Here is a 21,984-nt window from a genome sequence, read left to right as displayed (position 1 = left end):
AGGGAGGTACACAGACACTCAGTTGATATTTTGTGGCGGTCTCTGAACAGAGTCACGCCACCTGCTACATGCGTGCACAACTGTCAGGGCCTCCAGTCTCTATTCCCTGCCAGGGATCAACGTGCTGCAACTATGTTGCCGCGTCTTACTACTCGCTACAATTTGGTATGGTCCTCAGCTGCACTCTCGCTATGGTCCTGCCTCTATTGCTATTGATAGAGGTCTGTGCAGTAGCCTAATCCCTCAGTCTCCAACGCTCCTGACACACTTGCTGTCCCTCGTCCTAACTATAATCTGATCCTCACTGCCACTCCACTGTCTAAAACTTAGTCACGCTATACCACCCCTCCCTGTTGTAATGCAACACATTTAGTAAAACACACACAAAACACCGGAGACCCGACGTCTGCCAAGTAAAACCGGGTCTGAGAGCTACGGACACAATGACAATGTATTTATGTATTTAATATCTGTGGTCATTGTGCTGTAGCTCTCGGACCTGGTTTGGCTTGGCTGGCGTAGGGTCTCCGGTGTTCTGTGTGTGTGTGTGTGAAGAGACCGGGAGGTCAGTGACATGTCCAGAATGAATCCCAAATATTACTTTTTATTTAAATACTAGGGTAGAATAGAAAAAAAACTACAGTAGTAAAGAGTACTAGAATCCCACCAGTGGCCCGGGATTAACCTTCCAAAACCAACAGAGCCACCGTAAGCCCAAACTATTTGTAACCCCTAAAAGGCTGCCAGCCGAAACCAGGAAATACTGTAGTATTTTGTATTTAATATCTGTGGTCATTGTGGTTCTTGGTATTATTTATGATATTATTTCTGATGAAATTAAACATACAGTATGAAATAAAAAACAACAGCCACTTCAAGCTCGAGCTCTCTGTAACCCCTAAAAAGCATGAGGATTTTTATTGAAGAGCTACTGTACTGTACTGTAGGTCAAGCCTGTCTATGGCAACAAGTGTGGAACATATGCTCATCAACAAGGGAATCATTAACTATTTATCAGAAAGACACTAATTATCATATTACAATTTATTGCATATACACATGCCCTTTATCTGTAGCAGTAGGAACACAAAATACTGTTAAATCCAATGATAGCAGAAACAGCACGACACTGGTCTATGGGGTTTGACTTTTGTTGTACATTAGCGCATTTACTGGAAGTGAATAGACAGCAACTAAAAAAAAATGAAGCTCACACAGTACCAATATAAAAATGTATACATTTTTATTATAACATGATAAAAAAAATATATGCCATTAAAAAGGGGAAAGAAACTGACAGAACACCATCCTGGTGCTGCACGTATACCAAAAAGAGCAATAGACATATCTCGATAGAGTAGAGTTTAATTGCAGCATGTATAAACAATTCCGCAACACCCTGAAGATTATAATGAAATTATACATAATTGGCTTAGATATCAACTCAATTGCATATGATGGGTTTGGATACATCAGCTAGGCAGCAAATGTTGATGAGTGTAGTGCTGTGTGGTTATCTGAAAAGGTATCACACATGATGGGTTTAGATGTTCGGTAGAACATAATGGAGAATGTACTGTAGTGCAGTTTTGTTCTCCAAGTAAGTATTACACAAGGTAGACAAGATACATCAGCTCAGCAGGACATGAAGGGGAATGTACAAAAATGCTGGGTGCACTTATCCATTTGGAAACCACAAAATCCAAACAACCAATAATAAAAGAAATGATAAATAAATGCAATAGGCACTCCATCTTCTGGTAAAATATGGAAGACCCCCAAATGTATTTATATAAATAATAAAAAATTTAAATTCTCAATTAATAAACCATGTTAAAAAAAGGCAATAGATGTTGAAAAAAAACAATTGATTGTACAAACAGTAATCATTCCTCATAATCCCTTTCAACATTCATTATTCATTATTTAAAATAAATAGCTGCCACATTAGGAAACTGCAATAGACACAATACTTAAAGTCCATATGGTGGACAATAACCGTAAATTTTGATGGGCACATCCCCATTCCCAGCTCATTATAACAAGCAAGCGCAATCCAAATTGGGATTACACTAACAAACGCGACTTACAGTAAGCTACTACCGGTCTACTGTCTCAACTAAGTAGAAATGCATGCCTGTTACTAATCAGCACTGTGCAGATGAGCGTGATTTGTAAACAAATGCAGGTGACTGTACTAATCAATGTTTCACTGCTGAATGCTATAGCCAATAATAGCCAGTGAATCCATCCTCCTTTTTTCCAGTTAAATATCAAGATAAGAGCACCAATATTCAGCGCTATATTTACAAGCAGTATTCCATACACAAGAGGACCTGATAGAGCGGAGATCTATTACCGCTTCTGATTACTAGCATTATGTTGCATATATTATATGGATCAAGGAGCAAATAACCATGAACTGTGACCAATAACTATGAACTGTTACTGTTAATCACTATTCAATGATTGACTATTGATTAACTTCTCCATATTAACTTTATTTGGATCGATTGGTACATTATTGCTGTTAGGGACATGAAAATGTACTGTTATTGTCCACCATATGGACGTTAAGTATTGCGTTAATAGCCTCCCTGCACACTAAATATTATTGATGGGACACGTGGATGGGCAAAAAAATGCGCTAACTTTGTTTAACGCAGAATAAATCACTTCATATTTACAAGGGACTCTATCAGGAGGACGTGATGTCAGGAATTACATGTAGCTGGGCTGAATTTGTCATTTGATTCTTTATTCTACATTACTGCATTAAGCCGGTTAGTCTGCCTGCAGTCCGACGTAAAATATAGGTACCGCATCACAGTATAAAAGTGAGCTGCGCCAATCGACATACTCAGCCCTACTACATATGACAGACTGCGGACTGCTACAGCTAACAAACTCAGCTCTATCAAATGTTACAAAAATCATCTCTACTACATTAAACCGACTCTGGTTGGTTACCATAAGATAAAGGTCACTTATTTCAGTTAGATCCTTCCCTTTCCACATCTTGGAATGAATGGAGAAGGGGGCAGTGATTTATATGAATCACTGCATATAAATCACTGCCCCCTTCTCTATCACCGCTTCAGCCTCTTCAGAGCTGGAGGAGTGATGGAAGAAAGGGATGAAAGGGTTAATGGGCAGTATGACAGCTGGTTAGAGGGAAGCTCCAGAACACCCAGGGTCAAAAAAATAAATAAAAAAGAAGCAACATCCCCGCCTTACCAACAAAAAGAGACTGCCATTTTCTTTTCTGGCTGATCATTTTATACCAGGGGGTGTATTTTTTTATTAGTTCCACGAGTCACATGCCCTCCCATGCCCAATCGCATTCAAAACTAGGTTATATTCACAGAATACTGCATAGTCAGCCAATCAGAGAAAAGTTCCCACGGTCATGAGAGCCAATCAGAGAAAAGTTCCCATGCAATTAAGGTTAATTGCCTTGTTAACAAATATGAAACTTTGTTTTGACAACCTGTCATCGCCAATTAACCTTAATTGCCTAGGAAATTTTCTCTTGGTTGGCTGACTATGCTGTATTCTGTGAATGAAACCTATTTTTTAATGTGAATGGGCAAGGGCATGTGACTTGTGGAACCAATAAAAACACACCTGCTGGTTTAAAAGGATCAGCCAGAAAATAAAATGGCAGTCTTTTTTTTTATGGGGAAGCAGGGATGCTGAACCTTTTCATTTTATTTTTTTATTCACCCTGGGTGTTCTCGAGCATCCCCTTGACCTCCTGTACTGTCCATTAACCTTTTCATCCCCTTTTGTCCATCACTGCTCTAGCTCCTCACGGGCTGAAGCGGTGATAGAGAAGGGGGCAGTGATTTATATGGAGCGCTGAGCGGCTCCTGCTCTAGGTTCCATCCCTGAAAGACTAAATATTAACCCTTTCATCCCCTTTCTTCCTTAGTGCTACAGTAGTATTTAACCCTTCGGTGTAGTAGGGCCCTATCGAAGATTTTGAATACTGTAGTTTCACCTTTTTCTTAACCTTTTGCGATATGGGTACATCTAAAGTATTGCATGTCAGTTTAACCCTTTGTTGGGTCAGGGACCAGCACAAAATGATATAACAATGCGATGCTGACAATATGAACAAAGCAGGACGCTATCATCCAGATCACTGATAACTCTAAACCTGCTTCTCACAGTGTATTGAATCTAGCGAGACATGTACGTTTGGCTTCAAGATATCAATTAGTCAGCGCTTGACTTGCTGATAACAACTTATCAGCCTTTGTACTGAATACTGTGGAGTGACTTATCTTTTAAAATTCCAAGTGAGGGTTATGGACTAACTGTAAATTAATATATTTATGTATCAATCACAATTTTAAATCATTACATCTGGAATATTGGACTATATATTTGTGTACACCGCTCCATTTTACATCTGTATATACTGCTCCATTACATATCTGTATAAACCGCTTACGTTACATACTTGTATACCTAGCTCCATTATATATCTGTATCCACTGCTCTATTTTATATCTGTGTACACCGCTCTATTATATATTTGTGTACACCGCATCATTATATGTCTATACATTGCTCCATTATATATTTGTATACATTGCAACATTATATATCTGTATACATCGCTCCATTATATATCTGTATACATCGCTCCATTAGATATCTGTATATACCGCTCTATTGCATATCTGTATACACCGCTCTATAGTATATCTGTATAAACCGCTTCATTATATATCTGTATATCTAATAATAATCTATATATTTTATATACAGATATATAATAGAGCGGTGGATTCTGATATACTGTATAATGGAGCAGTGGTTACAGATATAGAATAGACCGGTGTATACAGATTTATACAGTAATAGAGCGGTCTATACAGATATATAATGAAGTGGTGTATACAGAAATGTAATGGAGTAGTGTATACAGATATATAATGGAGTAGTGTATACAGATGTGTAATAGATCGATGTTTACATATATATAATGGAGCAGCGATAACAGAGTGTATTTATTAGCTATGTCCCTTTATGAATGTATCCATAAAAACATATGTATATTCATATTGTTATCGCTGCTATGCAACTTAATTACCACCTCATTAGTTATACTGGGAGTAGCAAGGAGGCGGTAATTAAGCTGCATAGCAGCAATAATAATCTGAATATACAAATGTTTATATGTACTGTATACTAAGCTCAGTATGAATACTGTACTATAGGCGAACAAAGGAACAACATAGAAACACATAATTAAAGGGACATAAACTAAAGAAAACTACATAATTATAATTTAATGACATATCTGCAATTGAATATCAGCTAATAATTCTGTATAATGCATCACTACTTCCACATGAATAACAATGTTCAGCTGTGTATCCACCTGACTTCTCCACAATGCACCTGACAGGGCACACCTGTGAAGTGAAAACCATTTCAGGTGACTACCTCTTGAAGCTCATCAAGAGAATGCCAAGAGTGTGCAAAGCAGTAAACAAAGCAAAAGGTGGCTACTTTGAAGAACCTAGAATATGACATATTTTCTGTTGTTTCACACTTTTTTGTTATGTATATAATTCCACATGTGTTAATTCATAGTTTTGATGCCTTCAGTGTGAATCTACAATTTTCATAGTCATGAAAATAAAGAAAACTCTTTAAATGAGAAGGTGTGTCCAAACTTTTGGTCTGTACAGTATATATATAAATATATATGTATATATATATATATTTTTTTTTTTCATATATAGAAACATAGAATGTGTCGGCAGATAAGAACCATTTGGCCCATCTAGTCTGCCCAATATACTGAATACTATGAATAGCCCCTGGCCCTATCTTATATGAAGGATGGCCTTATGCCTATCCCATGCATGCTTAAACTCCTTCACTGTTTTTGCAGCTACCACTTCTGCAGGAAGGCTATTCCATGCATCCACTACTCTCTCAGTAAAGTAATACTTCCTGATATTACTTTAAAACCTTTGCCCCTCTAATTTAAAACTTTGTCCTCTTGTAGCAGTTTTTCTTCTTTTAAATATTCTCTCCTCTTTTACCTTGTTGATTCCCTTTATGGATTTAAAAGTTTTCATCATATCCCCTCTGTCTCATCTTTCTTCCAAGCTATACATGTTAATATATTATCTTATAGTTTATATATATATATATATATATATATATATATATATGATATATGTTTTTATCAAGTTTATATGTATTGATTATTGATTTATATATGTTAATATCAATAAATTGTACTTGACCAGTCCTCTTTATATTTAAATAAAACATAGGTTCTTAATAAAGTCCTGAATGATAGAGGACTATTGTATTTAAGATATGAAATAAATAAAAACATTGCCATTGTGCCCGAATGCTCTCGGACCGGTTTTGCTTGGCAGGCGTAGGGTCTCCGATGCTCTGTGTGTTTTTATGCTGAAGCGGCGGGAGCTCAGTGACATGTCAAGCATGAATCCCGATTATGACTATTTATTTAAATTGCTTCTAATGGGAGTCTCTGGTGTGGGGAAATCTTGCCTTCTTATTAGACTCGCAGTTAACACATAGAGTACACGGAAAGTTAGTGTATTTTATTACAATTGGTGTGGATTTTAAAATCAGGACTATAGAATTAGACAGGGAAGCAATAAAATTTCTAAAATAATGTATGTATTGTACTGTACAGTATGTACATTCTGATACAGTGAGGGGTTGTGTCTGACAAGGCAGGTATTTTCCTCCCAGCATGTGCGACTGGGCTGGTTTCCAGCCAGGTCAGGTCAAATACCGGACCAGAGTTTTAGTGCTGGTCTGGGTTTTGGCAGCACCTGACTGTCCTTAAATAGGCAGCTGGGCTCAGCATAGATGTCTCTGTTTTGGGGATCTGAGGCTTTGTGCTGTGCTGAGAGCTGCATGCTGTGTACTACTGGAGGCAGAACTGCCAGCAAGGTGACTTGTGTTATATGAACTTTCCATTGTGTGTGATTTAACACCAAGACTGCGAAGTTACGTGCTGTTTTGTGCAGTTGCCTCAAGTCTGAAAAAACATTGAAGTTTTGAGTTAAGAACTTGTATTTTGCCTAACCACAGGGGCTGGCAGATGGACTCACAAAGTGGCAGTTGCCCCATAATTACAGTAGGAACTTATGATAGGGCTTCCCGACACTGTGGCCTGCTATGAGAATGACTGATACCGATGAGATAGAGGTGGTGTAGAAAGGAAAAAAAGGGGGGAGAACCCTTCACACCCGTTAAAAAGAAAAAGAAAACACGTAATAGGCGCCAAATTCCCTCAGTCACTAAACGTGATGATAATTCGAATCAGTTGTTAGTTATATATATAACAAGGTAGGTTTGAATAAAAGGACCTTCACCTAGGTCTGATAAAAGAGCCAAAAGTTTAAGACTATCAACACATCCTTGTGATGGTGATGTCGACAGATGATAATTATAAAATAAGAATAATAAAATCAAATCCACTCACTTCCCGGGGGGGGGGGGGTGGCAGTCACCCGGATCAATTCAGAGACCCCTGGGACTACTTTTCCCCCCTGCCAGGATCACATGCAGAAATGTAAATAATTGAACAACGCCTACACAAGTGGCTTCTGGTCAATCATTTTATATGGTACGTGGCTCAACGCGTTTCGAGGGTCTAAAGCCCTCTTCTTCAGGAGTGCTTGAAACAAGTTTCTAAGACCAGTCTGGAATATTATAAATATATAAATATTCCAGACTGGTCTTAGAAACTTGTTTCAAGCACTCCTGAAGAAGAGGGCTTTAGACCCTCGAAACGCGTTGAGCCACGTACCAATAAAATGATTGACCAGAAGCCACTTGTGTAGGCGTTGTTCAATTATTTATATTTCTGCATGTGATCCTGGCCGGGGGGAAAAGTAGTCCCAGGGGTCTCTGAATTGATCCGGGTGACTGCCTTCCCCCGTGAAGTGAGTGGATTTGATTTTATTATTCTTATTTTATAATTATCATCTGTCGACATCACCATCACAAGGATGTGTTGATAGTCTTAAACTTTTGGCTCTTTTATCAGACCTAGGTGAAGGTCCTTTTATTCAAACCCACCTTGTTATATATATAACTAACAACAGATTCGAATTATCATCACGTTTAGTGACTGAGGGAATTTGGCGCCTATTATGTGTTTTCTTTTTCTTTTTAATGGGTGTGAAGGGTTCTCCCCCCTTTTTTTCCTTTCTACACCACCTCTATCTCTCCACAGTGGGCAAGGATACCCTTGACCCACCGAAGCACCTGTGCGGCCTACCCTATTCTATAGTTGAAAACAAGCATAACTTATATATACTACTTGTTGGAAATTTCACCTCCACCCCTTGGCGCCTCTATTAGCCTCTACTTCAGGTACTCTTCTTTGTGTTGCCTGGTCCGCCTTCAAGATCAGAGAACTTCAATTGTACCCTAATCCTCTCTTTTTTATATTCCTACATTTGATACCGATGAGACAGGGGTAACCCTAGCAGAGTGGCCCGCCTCAGGGGGAGACTAGAACCCTGGGAACCTGAGACCAAAGGGCCAGCGGTAGGGGAGACTTTGGTGGAAGAGTGGGAGACAAGCCCGTGAAGTGTGATGGTGGGAAACGTGGAGGACCTTCCTGAATAGTCAGACCTCAATGTCTCTGGAGATAATTTTGGTACCGCCCAACGTTGGGACCCAACCCTATCCCATCTCTGGGAAAATGTGTTAATAGTAGATGGTGAATCACAACAACCTGGGGCAAAGTCAGTGTTTCCCTGTTTTGTGGTTCATCAGGATATGTTGCGTCGGTTGAGTCTATTGAACAGTTGGTGGTCCCCAAGGCTTATCTCAAGTTTGTGTTAGATCTAGCCCACCAACACGTTTTCGGGGGTCACCTGGGGCTGCAGAAAACTCAGAATTGCATTCCGGTTTTACTGGCCCAGCATATTCAAAGAAGTGGAAGAGTTTTGTAAGTCTTATCCGACCTGCCAGATAACTAGCTCCCAGCCACATTTCCGTAATACCCTAGTACCTTCTCCTGATTATCGAAGTACCGTTTGACCAAATATGGTACCTCAAAAAAATACCTCATAGGCCCAGTACCGCAGTCCGCCAGAGGGCATAAACACATCTTATTCATTTTAGACTACGCCACTGGTTACCCGAATGCGGTGCCACTGCGACATACCTTGGCCAAACTCATAGCTAAGGAGTTAATGGAGATGTTTTCCTGAGTAGGACTACCTAAAGAGGTTCTGACCGACCAAGGGACCTCTTTTATGTCCAAGGTGATAAGGGAACTCTGTAAGTTGCTGCACATACAACAACTACAGACGTCCTTTTACCATCCGCAAACAGACGGTCTGGTAGAACGGTTTAACCAAACACTAAAAAATATGTTGATAAAGGTAGTATCTAAAGATGGAAAGGACTGGGACCTCCTTCTGCCCTATCTCATGTTCGCAGTGCGAGGGGTACCCCAGGCCTCTACCAGGTTCTCGCCCTTTGAACTGCTATATTGCAGACACCCTTGTGGTCTCCTGGATGTGGCCAAAGAGGCCTGGGAACAACAACCCACTCCACATAAAAGTATCATTGAGTATGTTACCCAGATGCAAGATCGGCTAGAGACAGTGTTGCCTCTTGTTAGGGAGCATATGGAGGCAGCTCAGCGAGCCCAGAGTCGGGTCTATAATCGGCAGGCTCGGAACCAGATCTTTAACCTGGGTGATCGGGTTTTGGTTCTGGTGCTGACCGTGGACAGTAAGTTCCTGGCTAGGTGGCAGGAGCCCTACGAGGTACTAAAGAAATTTGGAGATGGAAACTACAAGGTACAAAAATCAGGACGGCAAAAGCCGGAGCAGGTTTACCATGTGAATTTACTCAAATCATGGAAAGACAGGGGAACCTGTATATAAGACACCGCACGACCAGGTTTTCTAGGATAAGAAATTCCAGCCCCTCTCTCTGATGCAAGAGAGGCAGCTGCCACAGTAAAAATTGCTGACAGCCTCTCCTCTAAACAGTCGGATGGGACGTTGCAGTTTTGTAATTTTGTAAACTTTAATGAGGTTTCCAAATTCGATGCGTATCCCATGGCCTTGATGAATGAGCTCATCGAGAGGTTAGGACAAGCCCGGTATTTTTATGTTTTGGACCTCACAAAAGGGTACTGGCAGGTGTCCTTAATGGAGGCTGCCAAAGAGAAAACTGCCTTCATCACGCCTGAGGGTCTGTATCAATGTAAGATCTCACCCTTTTGTCTCCATGGCGCCCTGCCACTTTTCAGCGCCTAATGGACATTGTGCTTTGTGCACATCGTCGCTATGCTTTGGCTTACCTGGACGATATTGTCATCCACAGTACCGACTGGGAAAGTCACCTACCCCAAGTGCAGGCTGTAGTGGACTCCCTTCGGAAAGCTGGCCTAACCGCTAACCCAAAATAATGTGCGATAGGGTTAGAAGAGACTAAGTACCTGGGGTATGTCATTGGGAGCAGAGTCACTAAACCCCAAGTGAGCAAAATAGAGGCCGATACGGAATTGGCCCTGAAATTGGCCCTGACATGTCACCACTAGGCAAATAAAGTAATTCCTGGGAATGGTGGGCTAATACATAAGGTTTGTTCCCCACTTTGATGCTCTAGCCACGCTCTTGACAGGGCTCTCGAAGGGATGAAAATCAGTGCTGGTTCGCTGGGATGATCAGGCGGAAGAGGCTTTTGCCACTTTAAAGTCAGCCCTGTGTGGGTCACCGGTTTTGGTGACGCCCAACTTCAAGAGGGAGTTCATGGTAAAAATGGATGCCTCCAAAGTAGGCCTCGGTGCTGTACTGTCTCAGGAAGTCAACGGGGAGAAGCATCCCATTGTCTTCCTAAGCCGCAAGCTCACCCCAGCTAAAACCAGGTACAGTATAGTGGAGAGAGAGTACCTGGCTATCAAGTGGGCACTCTAGTATCTCCGCTACTATTTGTTGGGGAGAAAGTTCTGCCTGGTGACTGACCACTCCCCTCTCGAGTGGATGAGCCAGGCGAAAGACAGGAATGCCCGGTTCACCAGATGTTTTATTTCTCTGCAAAACTTTAAGTTCTCGGTAGAACACAGAGCAGGCAGTTTGCAGGCAATCACTGGTGCCCTGTCTCGGGTGCATTGTCTGGCGTGTGTCCATCCCTCAGGGTGGAACAAAGGGAGGGGTATGTGACACAGTGAGCGGTTGTGTCTGGCAAGGCAGGTTTTTCTCCTCCCAGCATGTGCAGCTGAGCTAGTTTCCAGCCAGGTGAGGTCAAATACTGGAACAGAGTTTAAGTGCCAGTGCGAGTTTTGGCAGCACCTGGCTGTCCTTAAATAGGCAGCTGGGCTCAGCAGACATGTCTCTGTTTTTGGTATCTGAGGCTTTGTGCCGTGCTGGAGGGCTAAGAGCCGCACCCTGGGGAAACAGGCCCCCTAAAGCCTGCTATGGACTTCTGGAGGCAGAACTGCCAGCAAGGTGACAAGGTGAATAAACACTGATGTTTTGAGTTAAGAACTTGTATTTTGCCTCTGTACTGCGCCCGCTTACCCTATCTACCAGAACGAAACCCCACAACATATACAGTATGGGATACGGCAGGACAGGAGAGGTTTCGAACTATCACATCAAGTTACTACAGAGAAGCGCACTTTTACTACTCTTGGAATCTCCTGTGTACATAATAGAGTATATGATAAATTACAGGTACAGTAAACAACTACCTATTTGTCCTTTGATTAGCATCTGCTGTATTCACTTATTATTATTGTACAGTAAATGCGCTAAAGTAGAACAAAAGTTAAACCACATAGATCAGTGTTGTGCTGTTTCTGCCATCCTTGGATACAAGAGTATTTTGTGTTCCTACAGCTAAAGGGCATATGTATATACAATATATAGTTATATGATAATTAGTGTATTTATGATAAATAGTTAATGATTCCCTTGTTGTTGAGCATACTGTATGTTCCACAGTTGTTGGATACGAAATTGGAGGCTTGGACGATCAAGAAATAGAAATAACTTTGCTACAACATAAAAAAAATCAGAAAGAGAAAGTAAAAATCATTGACTCGCAAGTTTTTGCCATTTTTAATTTCCTTTTTATTTAAAAAATATAAAAAAACACAATGACCACAGATATTAAATACATAAATACTACAGTATTTCCTGTAAAACTAAACATGCAATGCAACAGTTTTAATTAGTGTGAGTAATGGTATATACCTTAGCCTGCTCTCCCTCATCCACTGGAAGCCATTTGGCATCAGGAGAGGTATAGTGTGGACTCTCATTGCATTCTTTGGTGGCAATTTGGCACCAGGAGAGCTGTGGAGTGAGCTTGGCATGTATGTTGGTACCTACTTTTCCTTGGATATAACGGAGGCCATTTTGGCACCAAAGATGACAGAAATTAAAGCAGGCCCAGCATGCATGTGGAACCTACACTCTCTGAATTGCATGGTAACCGTCATGGCACAGAACAGGTAGAATTTAGTGTTAGGAACCAGTCTTACAGAGATCGCCTTGACGTGGGGCAGAAGGGCTCAAATAATTTTGTACAAAATGTATTTGCCAAGCATCTCTAATTTATAAGTATAGCATTACGAATTATTATGCATTTTTGCACTTTATTTGGTTTACAGAGAGCTGTTGCATTCCATATTTTGTTTTACAGTGTTGTTTTCAGCCATAGCAATGTGCCCCTGCGCATTGGGATGTGCTGTCTGACCCCCTTTTTCTTTGCCGTACATTTTTTCCTGGTTTCGCCTGGCAGCCATGGCGAGGTTACACAGAGTTTAGGCTTGCGGTGGCTCTGTTGTTTTTTATTTCATAATGTGTTTGTTTCATTTTTTTTAAAGGAAAAAATCCAGCACCTCGATTTTTCATGCTTAACAATGTTTTATTCCACAAAACCAAATATACAGCGGTGAAAAATCCTCAAGGTGCAAGCCCCAATACGGTCGTATTGGGGCTTGCACCTTGAGGAATTTTCACCGCTGTATATTTGGTATTGTGGAATAAAACATTGTTAAGCACGAAAAATCCAGGTGCTGGATTTTTTCCTTTCAAGTATATGAGTCTGGGTCTCTCCCCATCCGTGCACCTTCCAAACTACTGATGCTGGTGAGCTGGACTGTTATTTTTGTTTCATTTTTATCTGAAATACTGTAATACAGTAGAAAGAACCACAACGGCCACAGATATTAAATACAGTACAAAAATACTACAGTATTCCCTGATTTCGTCTGGCAGCCTTTTAGGCATTACAAATAGTTCGGGTGGCTCTGTTGTTTTTTGGGGGTTAATCCCGGGTCCCTGGGGGGATTCTTGTATGCTTTAGTACTGTAGTTTTGTTTAGTTTTTTTCAAATTCTACAGTACCTTCATATTTAAATAAAAAGTCTTAGGCATTCATGTTGTACATGTCACTGAGCTCCCCGCCTCTTTAGCATAAAAACACACACAGAACACCGGAGACCCGATGCCTGCCAAGCCAAACCTGGTCCGAGAGCTACTGGCACAATGACCACAGATATTAAATACTTGTGAATTCTTGTACAGTCACTCAGAATTGAGAAAGCTCGTTGGAAGAACGAGTGAAACATTTTCAAGAAATCTACAGTAAGTCCAGTTGCCTTGATTTATTCTTTACAGATATACCATGACCTGGATAAATGAGAACCTTCACAGACACATAAATGCATTGTCATTGTGCCCATAGCTCTTGGACCCGGTTTGGCTTGGCAGGCGTCGGGTCTCCGGTGTTCTGTGTGTGTTTTCATGCTGAAGCGGCGGGTAGCTCAGTGACATGTCCAGCATGAATCCCGATTATGACTATTTATTTATATTGCTTCTGATGGGAGTCTCTGGTGTGGGGAAATCTTGCCTTCTCCTTAAATTCCCAGATGACACATACAGTACACGGAAAGCAAATGTGACCTGATTACAAAGAAAGTACTGTAGTTGACTACACAACAGCTGCTTGTGGAGTGCTGCTAACGTGTTAATGAATTGTGTGGCTTGCAGTCTTCTCATCTGATTCATTCCGTACTGTACTTTTGGTTAACACTGCTTTCTACTGGCCTTGTTGTGTATTGCTACTACAGTTGTAACGAAGTCACGATTGGTTAGCAACGCTATGCCAAAACTGTGATTGCTAGCACTGCTACATGTTTAGTTTTAGCTCTGGGAGCACAGAAATTTAGGGTTTTCAGCACTCAGATGCCGTGGCCACATTTGTGTCATGGAACCATGAACCAGACGTACAACAAGAGATAAGTGGAAAATAAGAAGGTTTTATTGAAGAGCAAGCCGTAGCAAAGTCCGAACGGATGGCTAAACCGAAGCAGGGTCTTGCGGAGACAGAGGTCAGGAACCAGAAGGGTAGTCAGACGAAGCCGGAATCAGGAACCAACGGGGTAGTCAGACGAAGCCGGAATCAGGAACCAACGGGGTAGTCAGACGAAGCCGGAATCAGGAACCAACGGGGTAGTCAGACGAAGCCGGAATCAGGAACCAACGGGGTAGTCAGACGAGGCCAGGATCAGGAACCAGAAGCAGCAGCAGTCTTGGAAGCATGTGAACACAGGAGGACCAAGCAAGGAACTGAAGCCACAGACCTCCTATATATATGAGCTAGGCATCCAGCTCCTCCCAGTGGGAAGGAGGAGCCGCAGGGTGGGAGGCTACAAGAAAACCCAGAAACCAAGATGGCCGCCAGCACATGTCAAACGAAGGGAACAGCAAGGAGGTAAGACCATGACAGTACCTCCCCCTCAAGGGCCCCTCCTCCGCGGAGTAAGGAACGGTTTCTGAGGGAAGCGTGCGTGGAAGGCTCGGAGCAAGACAGGAGCATGGACATCTGCGGAGGGAACCCAGGAACGCTCCTCTGGACCATAACCACGCCAATGGACCAAAAACTGCACCCGGCCGCGGACCAGGCGTGAGTCCAGGATATTGCTCACCTCATACTCCTCACGATTGCCCACTTGGACCGGACGAGGCCGAGGAATCGAGGAAGTGAAACGATTACACACCAGTGGCTTCAACAGGGAGACATGAAACACGTTGGAGATCCGCATGCCAGGAGGAAGCGCAAGGGCATAGGCTACCGGGTTTACCCTGCGAAGCACTCGGAAGGGACCAACAAAGCGAGGCGCCAGCTTGGGAGTGGGCACTCGAAGGTTGAGGTTGCGGGTGGACAACCATACGCGGTCTCCGACCTGGTAGGAAGGAGCGGGCGCTCGTCTGCGATCAGCCTGGAGTTTCTGGCGCTGCGCAGAGACCTCAAGGGACCTCTGGATCTGTACCCAAGAAGCACGTAGGACGGAAAGGTGATCCTCCACAGCCGGAATATCCTGGGGAGAGAATACCTCCGGTAACACGGCAGGTTGGAACCCATAATTGGCCATGAAGGGAGACGTCCCAGAGGAAGAGTTCACCGCCGTGTTCCTGGCAAACTCAGCCCAAGGCAGGAGGTCAACCCAATTGTCTTGGTGATCGGAGACATAGCAACGAAGGAATTGCTCCAAGGCCTGATTGGATCGTTCTGCGGCCCCATTGGACTGAGGGTGGTAGGCCGAGGAGAAAGAGAGATGAATCCCCAACTGGGAGCAAAAGGCGCGCCAGAACCTGGACACAAACTGACTCCCCCGATCCGACACAATCTCCTTGGGCAAACCGTGCAACCGGAAGACCTCCCTGGCAAAAATCGAGGCCAACTCTTGTGCAGAGGGTAACTTCTTGAGAGGAACACAGTGGCACATTTTGGAAAACCGATCCACAATCATGAGAATGACCGTATGGCCTCGGGATGCAGGGAGGTCCACAATGAAATCCATCCCCAGGTGTGACCATGGACGCTCCCCGGTGGCTATGGGTTGCAAAAGGCCCAACGGAAGGTGCCGAGGGGACTTACTCTGGGCACAAACGGAGCATGCCGCTACATATGCGGCGATGTCGGAACGTAGAGAAGGCCACCAGAACAGACGTGAAACCGCCCAGGACAGCTGATTCTTTCCAGGGTGCCCCGCGGCCTTGGAGTTATGGTAGGTTCGCAACAACCGAGTGCGCAACTCCTCAGGCACAAAACATCTGCCGTTGGGTCTCCCAGAGGGAGCACCAGATTGAGCCGCCAAAATCTGCTCACCCAGAGGAGAAGTCAGGCTGGTGCGAATAGCGGCCAGGATCTGATTCGGGGGTATGACCGTAGTCGGAATCGACTCCTCCTCGGACAGCTCGGAGTACTGCCGTGATAAGGCATCCGCTCTGATGTTCTTGGAGCCGGGTAGGTAGGAGACCACGTAATTAAAACGTGACAAGAACAGAGCCCATCTGGCCTGACGTGGTGTCAATCTCTTGGCCTCAGAAAGGTAGGTCAGATTCTTGTGGTCCGTCAGGATGAGAACCGGAACCACCGAGCCCTCGAGCAAGTGCCTCCATTCTTTAAGGGCCTGCACGATGGCCAATAACTCCCTGTCACCAATCTGATAGTTGCACTCCGCGGAAGACAGTTTCCGGGAGTAAAACCCACAAGGAAGCAGAGGACCCTCTGGTGTTCTACGCTGAGACAGGAGGGCGCCTACTCCCGTCTCAGACGCGTCCACCTCGAGGACAAAAGGCAACCCAGGGTTGGGATGCGACAGAATCGGAGCCGACACAAAGGCGGACTTTAGAGCCTCAAAAGCTCGGATGGCCTCGAGCGGCCAGACCTGCGGATTACTGCCCTTCCTGGTCAGATCCGTGAGAGGCTTGGCTAGCATGGAAAAGTCCCTGATGAACTTCCGATAATAATTGGCGAAGCCCAAAAAGCGCTGCAGGGCACGAAGCCCACTGGGCTGGGGCCACTGTAAGACAGCCGAAACCTTCTCAGGATCCATGGAGAACCCCTCAGCGGAAATGATGTAACCTAAGAAGGTTACCTGGGATCGGTGAAATTCGCATTTCTCAAGCTTACCGAACAGCTTGTTCTCTCGTAAGCGTTGCAACACTCGTCTGACATCCAGAATGTGGGCCTCCATGGATGCAGAATATACCAAGATGTCATCCAAATAGACCACCACACACTGCTGCAACAGGTCACGGAAAACATCGTTGATGAATTCCTGGAAGACTGCGGGCGCATTGCACAACCCAAAGGGCATAACCAAGGATTCATAATGACCGGTCCTGGTGTTAAACGCGGTCTTCCACTCATCGCCCGCCTTGATCCTTACCAGGTTATATGCCGCCCTCAGGTCGAGTTTGGTAAAGACCGTGGCCCCTTTGAGGCGATCGAACAGCTCGGAAATCAAGGGTATCGGGTAAGCGTTCTTGATCGTGATGCGATTGAGACCCCTGTAATCGATGCAAGGCCTCAACTCGCCGCCCTTCTTTTTCACAAAGAAAAATCCAGCCCCTGCCGGGGACGAGGATTTGCGAATGTGTCCGCGTGAAAGCGCCTCCCTCACGTACTCCTCCATGGCCTCATTCTCCGCTACCGACAGTGGATAGACTTTGCCACGAGGAGGAACGGCACCGGATTGTAACTCTATGGCACAATCGTATGGGCGGTGCGGAGGTAGGGCAACCGCGCGCACCTTATCGAATACATCCCGGTACTCTTCGTATTCAGGAGGCAACAGAGAGTCCGAGGAAGTACACAGCAACTTGACAGGCCCATGGATGCAACTAGCCCCACACTGCGGTGACCACGAGAGGATCTCGACCGATCTCCAATCGAAAGTCGGATTATGCTTCTGGAGCCAGGGGTACCCCAAGACCACCGAGTAGTGTGGAGACGAAATAACCTGGAGACAGACCGACTCTCTGTGAACGGCACCAATGGCCATCCCCACTGGAAGGGTCTCATGAGTCACGTGTGGCGGCAGAAGGGGTCTGCCGTCTATCGCCTCAAGAGCCAGTGGGGAACCTCGAGGCTGCAGAGGAATGGAATTGGCGGCAACGAACACTCTATCAATGAACAAACCACCAGCACCAGAGTCCACCAACGCCTGGGTCGTCACCGAGCCCCCGACCCAGGAGAGGACAACCGTGATCAGTGGTTTGTCAACACGGGAAACCGGGGACGAGGAGACTCCACCCAAGATCTGCCCCCGACAGGACCTCAGGTGCGAGCGTTCTCCCGGACGGTTCGGACATGCCAACCGAAAATGCCCACCGAGACCACAGTACATGCATCGGCCCTCGCGTCTCCGGAGTACCCTCTCCCCCTCAGACAGGCGAGCAAACCCCCGCTGCATGGGTTCACCCCCAGACAAGTCATCCCCAGGAGGCGTGGGAGGAGAGGGAGGCACGGGTGGGACAGCAAACGTAGGCGCCAATCTGTTAGGAGACCTCCGCAGGCTCTCCTTAAAGGAAGGTCTCTCCCTGAGTCTGGTGTCAATCAAAATCAGGAAAGAAATAAGAGACTCGAGCTCCACTGGTAGGTCCTTAGCTGCAACCTCATCCTTCAAGGCATCCGAGAGACCATGAGAGAAAGCAGCGACCAGAGCCTCATTATTCCAGCCCACCTCTGCTGCCAGGGTACGAAACTCAATGGCGTATTCAGCTACGGATCGTGAACCCTGTCTGATGGACATAAGGAGCTTTGCAGAAGAGGCAGCACGAGCCGGCACATCGAATACCTTCCGAAGAGAAGCAACAAAACCGGAAAACTCGGCAACCACCGGATTGTTGTTCTCCCATAAAGGGCTGGCCCAGGCCAAGGCCTTGTCCGAGAGCAGCGAGATCAAGAAGCCCACCCTTGATCTCTCAGTAGGAAAGGCATGTGGCAGCAACTCGAAGTAAATGCCCACCTGGTTAAGGAAACCTCGGCACTGAGTTGGCTCTCCCCCAAAGCGCTGTGGAAGGGGGGCAGAACCGGTCATACCCTGAAACCCCACAGGCGCAGCAACAGGTGTCAGGGTAGACTCTGGCGCAACAACCGGAGCGGCAGTAGGAGCGGGCCCAGGAGCGACAACCGACCCATCGGCAACGGAAGCTAAATGAGCCGTGCGTTCAAGCAGGGTTTGCAACGCCACAGCGAACCGACCCAACAGGTGATCCTGCTGATCAAGTCTGGCAACCAGCGTAGGTAGCGAGGGTGGCCCTGTACCGTCAGAATTCATGGCTTGGTCCTAATGTCATGGAACCATGAACCAGACGTACAACAAGAGATAAGTGGAAAATAAGAAGGTTTTATTGAAGAGCAAGCCGTAGCAAAGTCCGAACGGATGGCTAAACCGAAGCAGGGTCTTGCGGAGACAGAGGTCAGGAACCAGAAGGGTAGTCAGACGAAGCCGGAATCAGGAACCAACGGGGTAGTCAGACGAAGCCGGAATCAGGAACCAACGGGGTAGTCAGACGAAGCCGGAATCAGGAACCAACGGGGTAGTCAGACGAAGCCGGAATCAGGAACCAACGGGGTAGTCAGACGAGGCCAGGATCAGGAACCAGAAGCAGCAGCAGTCTTGGAAGCATGTGAACACAGGAGGACCAAGCAAGGAACTGAAGCCACAGACCTCCTATATATATGAGCTAGGCATCCAGCTCCTCCCAGTGGGAAGGAGGAGCCGCAGGGTGGGAGGCTACAAGAAAACCCAGAAACCAAGATGGCCGCCAGCACATGTCAAACGAAGGGAACAGCAAGGAGGTAAGACCATGACAATTTGACTATGGCATCTGAGGGGCTAAATGTCTTACTGGTGTTATCACAGTTAGTTAATGGGAGAAATAGCAGGCACCCAGCGGCTAAAGCAGTCACAACGCTTCAGAGCAGGTGCCATCTTGAAAGAGACAACAGATGTCGTCAATGAGTTAATGGCCTTTTGGGGGACATATTATGTGCCAAAAACATATTAAAAAGGTAAGTAAAAAATATAATAAATTACAAGTAAACAAAAAAAACAAAAAAAAAAGCCCACACCAACTAAAGCCATCATCATAGTTGCCCAGTTCACGTGAAGCTATACATACTGTACAGGTGAAACTCAAAAAATTTGAATATTGTGCAAAAGTCAATTTTTTTTCCGTAATGCAATTAAAAGGAATTGCATTTATGCAGCTTAAAATTTGAATTTTGTGTAAAGGCTCAATATTCTAGGTTCAGTGTCACACTGTAGTCAGCTAATTAATCCATATCCCCTGAGCAAAGGGTACCTCAAAATTGTGACTTTGGGGTCTCATAAGCTATAAGCCATAATCACCCAAATTATTACAAATAAAGGTTTGAAATATCTTGCTTTGCATTAATCAGTCTATCTCATATGTTAGTTTCACCTTTTAAGTTGCATTACTGAATTAAATGAACTTTGCACTATATTAAAAATTTTCAAGTTTCACCTGTTTAAAAAAAATTACTGACAAAATAAAGAACCCATTTTAGTTTGCATATTTATTTTAAAAAAGCTACAGTTTGAAAACAAAGTTATTGAGTGTCATCTAAAAAAAGTAAAAAAAACAACAACATTTTAACAGTCCAACAAAAAAAAAAGTTAGGAACACCACTTGCCCTGAAACACAACAAAGTGTCTGGTCATTAAGGCTTTTTCAGGCCTGGTGTTACCACAGCAGTAGATTGGCACACACGGACAGTGAGTCCTAACTGGAACCGCGCCCGATTTCCGTGCCTACTTGCATTGTAAGCCCTAGGCTGCAAGTCCACAACTAGTCGACGTTCCCTACTCTGCTACAGTGCAAGACAGAAACACACAAAGACAGCTCCATACAGGAACGGGTCAGAACGGAAACGACCAAACAGTTCAAAATCGCAAGACAGTGGGTAGTCACAAGCCAAAGTCAGAACCAGAGGGGAAGCAAGGTACCAAAACACAAGATAGAGAGAAATCAAAGGCAAGCTGAGGTCAAAAATACAAGCAATCCACACACGCACAGAACCAGGAGCACAGCTAAGGAGTCTAAAGCTTTCACTGGCAAAGGTGTATGGCTTAAATAGAGCACTGAGTGCCAGGATCAGAACCTGATAGGTCCATGACTCGGTGTTCCATTAGTCAGGCACAGCACGCACACAGAATAGCTGAATAATAAAGCATTACTCATTTTCCTCAAGCACACACCTACTGTGGAGAGAAACAGAGCATTTCTAGGGATGCTGTCCCATCACGAGATGGCGTGGCTTCGCAAAGTGTCTCTCACAGCATGGTAGTTCAGAAGGTGGAGATCTCACCACTGGAGCCAGGTAAGTTTATGACACCTGGTCATTAAAGTGTTAAAGGGAATCTGTTTCCAGTTCTATAAACTGATGACAGATACCCATAGCAAAATGAATTTCTTGAATTGCAATAAGCAAAAAAATAATAAAAAAATAAAACAAACAAAAATCTGTCAATCGACATGGATGAGAGAGTTGGGACCTCATGAATATGAGGACTCACCAGAGTTCACTGTGTATTGAACAGCTTCAATGCTCAGTTACAGCAGCATAAAACTAGCAACAGATTATCTTTAACATATTTGAAAACTGCTGTTAATGATAGAATTATATTTTTTAAGTAAAAAAGCAAAACAATCAAAAATAGTTTTTAAAAGATTTTGGACACGCTTTACTGGGAACCTGACTAATATAATACTCTGGTGAATAAAGCCTTTTCTACTTTTTTACGCCTTGGAAGTGCTGTGGAATTTTAAAATTTATTTTACTGGAGGTGGTTCGCCCCCACAGCCACTGGCACTCCGACTGCACCTACAGACAGCTGTGCTGCCCAGACCTTTCTACTTTTATAATATAATACTTTGGATAAATCACCTTGTGAGTAACACTAATTGGTATTAGCTGAGAAATATAGACAGAAAATCCACAATGTTTTACATATCAGCAAAGTAGATGAGATTTTACCAAATCCAATGCAGAGTGCAAATTTCTGCCAGGCACAGGGTGAATTCCATGGCAAATCAACACCAATATCTGCAATACATTTGCATATAATTCCAGTGAATTTTACTGTAGCAGAGATTTTAAAGTGTAACAT

The 21,984-nt window shown here is 44.2% G+C and overlaps 1 protein-coding gene across 1 annotated transcript in view; it reads left to right on the top strand.

Moving 5' to 3' along the window:
• Nucleotides 1–21,984, top strand: part of LOC122935448 (pecanex-like protein 2) — a 644,117-nt gene that overhangs the window by 309,478 nt on the left and 312,655 nt on the right. The gene's annotated exons all lie outside the window — the stretch shown is intronic.

Source organism: Bufo gargarizans, chromosome 4, assembly GCF_014858855.1.
Source record: "Bufo gargarizans isolate SCDJY-AF-19 chromosome 4, ASM1485885v1, whole genome shotgun sequence".
Classification (NCBI taxonomy): Eukaryota; Metazoa; Chordata; class Amphibia; order Anura; family Bufonidae; genus Bufo; species Bufo gargarizans.
This window is presented reverse-complemented; position numbering and strand designations above follow the sequence as displayed.